The sequence below is a fragment of the Pteropus vampyrus genome, unplaced genomic scaffold (genome assembly GCF_000151845.1).
Source record: "Pteropus vampyrus isolate Shadow unplaced genomic scaffold, Pvam_2.0 Scaffold351, whole genome shotgun sequence".
NCBI lineage: Eukaryota > Metazoa > Chordata > Mammalia > Chiroptera > Pteropodidae > Pteropus > Pteropus vampyrus.
Genome location: NW_011889132.1, coordinates 742,545 through 745,430, shown reverse-complemented (window position 1 = coordinate 745,430; position 2,886 = coordinate 742,545). Strand labels below are relative to the sequence as shown.

At 32.4% G+C, this 2,886-nt stretch overlaps 1 protein-coding gene and 1 pseudogene across 1 annotated transcript in view; one reads left to right on the top strand and one right to left on the bottom strand.

Annotated features, from left to right (window-relative positions):
• Positions 1 to 2,886, top strand: part of IL1RAPL1 (interleukin 1 receptor accessory protein like 1) — a 1,273,836-nt gene that overhangs the window by 707,693 nt on the left and 563,257 nt on the right. The gene's annotated exons all lie outside the window — the stretch shown is intronic.
• On the bottom strand, positions 465 to 583 carry LOC111731159 (annotated as a pseudogene).

Sequence of the window (2,886 nt, the reverse complement as noted above, 5' to 3'; positions counted from 1 at the left end):
CATATGAAAATGTTTCATTTTTATAACTCTATTTTCATTATTTAGTAACATGCATTATTTTCTGTTGTTCCAAATGCAAGTTGTAAATCCGCTCAAAAAGTTTCACTGATCTGGGATTTCACTTAGTCTTTTGTGGTTGACTTGGTCATGTCATTTCAACTAGAAATGTAATTTAATGAAAATTAATAAGAATAAATAGGAAGAGAAGATTATATATCTTTGAAATTTAAAAACAATAAAATTAATTATTTTCAGTGGCTTTTTTTCCACACTGAAGTCCATATTTGCTTCTGCCTAATCAAGTTTTATCATTATAAACATGAAATATTTTATGTTCACAGGAAAGGGAAATTTTATTTTTATTTTTTTATTTTATTTTATTTCTTTTAGTCGAGGCAACCCTTGGTTGACCTCACAGATTGCAAGGAACTTGTCAGCTTACAGTCCCTTATTTTTTTGTTTTATGCCTACAGTACCTGGTCTTCCTAGATGACCTCCCATCCAAGTACTAACCAGGCCTGACCCTGCTTAGCTTCTGAGATCAGACTGGATCTGGCTCGTTCAGGGTAGCATGGCCATAGACAGGAAAAGGAACATTTTAAAAGCCCCATGTATCTATTTATTCATCTAGCTATTCATTATACATAGACATTTGCCTTGATTCATTTCCCTTTCTTAAAATAGTATTTTTAATATTTATGCGTTTTTAATTAGACAAGTAAAACACACAAATTCATTCCTATTAAAAATAATAAAAAATAAAATATACACAGAACTTCTTAGTTTTCCTTAGCCAGTACTCTACTCTTTAACTTCTGCAGCGGTAACCATGTTTTAAGACTAGAGTACAAACAATCACATACATTTTTACTAAAATGTAAATTATTTTGCAGATCATTTTCATACATCTTGAAGGTTTCCCTATGTCAGCACTTATAGGCTTACCTCATTCTTTTTAATTGATGAAGAATATGCCATAGTTAGACTATACAAAAATGTTATTAAACCATTTTCCTATTAGTAGATATTTCGGATTGTTCAAATGTTACAACATTACAAACAAAGCTTCAGTTATAATCCATGATTATGCCTCATTGTGCACATAAACAAGTATTTCTCTGAGATAGATAGTAAGAAGTGGAACTGATAGTCATAGGGTACAGGCGTCGTTAATTTTAACAGATACTGCGAAATTGCCCTCCAAATGTCGGTGCCAATTTATTTTCCTACTAGCAGAATATAAGTTTATAAGGACTCCTATCTTTTAGAAGCACTGAAAAGAGAAAATGCTATCAATGTGTTATTTTAATATGCATTTCTCTGATTTCTAGTGAGTTCAAGTTTTCATACACTTATTGGCTATTTTATCTTTCTGCTCTTTGAAATGTCTATCCATAGCCTTTGACCATTTTATATTGATTTATTTTATTTTCTCATTGATTCATAGATACTTTGTAACTTGTTCTTTTTAATCCTTTGTAGATTTTATACATTGAGGATATTTGAGTGTTATCTTTTTTTTAACTTAGATTATTAATTTTTTTTAATTTTACAAGTTACATACATAGATCAATCTTTTCTCATTTTCCCCCATGCTGTGTGTTATTTTAGAAAGTCTTCCAGCCTTCCTTATCTCGGATCAGAATCTAAACTCTGGTACATTTCTAGATTTTTTTAAAGTATTTTAATGTATAATCTACCTAGGATTTATTTTGTGAATGCATATAGTAGAATTTAATGTATATATGAATATGTGCATATGCATATATATGACAGTTTCTTTAAATTATTAAATCATGTTAAAAGTCAAACAATTATGAAATGTTATTAACTCAATTACTTGGGTAATTAGCAAGAGTTTTATATTTCTTTTCTCTGCATTCTTTAATATTACCTCTAAAATAAAAAGTTACTTTCTGGCTATTTGGGTTATCATGAAAATATATTCCTTCATGTTTATTATGGCTAGTTCTTTGATTTAAACCTCAAAAGGTCTCCAAAGAAGAACAGAACCATTTCTTCTCTCTTCTGTACTGGTGTCAAGACCCTTACCCAGGTATAGTCAGTATTAATGTAGCACCTACCTCTTTCTCTTATAAGGACCCTTGTGATTAGATAGGGCACACCTTTATAATCCTGGCTAGTCTTTCCTTCTCATGATCCTTAATGTAATCACATCAACAATGTCCCTTTTGCCATGTAAGGTAATGTCTTCACAGATTCTGGAGATTAGGATGTGGAAATCTTTAAGGAGCTGTTGTTCTGCCCTCTGCAGTGCTTACCACTGTTTCAACTCACTTGTCCTCATTGTAGGGAGGGGTGTGTGTGTGCATGTGTGTGTGTGTGTGTGCGTGTGTGTGTGTGTTGGGGGTGGGAGGGAATAGAGGGGTAGGAATTGGGAGGATGCTTGGTTGTCTTCAGCTGAGCTTGAGTCTGTGCTCTCGATGGGAAAATGTCACTTAAAATGGTATGTAGTTAAGCAGGCATCATAAAAGATATGTTTAGCATCATCCCTGAATTGAACCTTATATATCAAACTACATGATAAAATTAAATGAGTTTTATAAGTTAGAACAATGCCTGAGCTTAGTGAGCATTATATATATATATTTGTACTTGTTAAATAAAGCTCCCCCAAAAAGATGTCCACAAGGAAGGGAGTTTTAAGCAGACAGTTGATTTTCAAATGTGATAAATCTGCTTGACCCAGAGAGCTGATGGATTTCGGGAATTACTTTCTTTGGGGTATATTATACACTCACTGTTGATTTCCAGGAGAAAATAACACCTTGACAGGTTTGTCCAGTGGCAGTGATGATTGTATATGGATTATATACTTACTTGTCAGATTTTTATGAGATGCCAACTTAAAATCAAGAGGGAAAT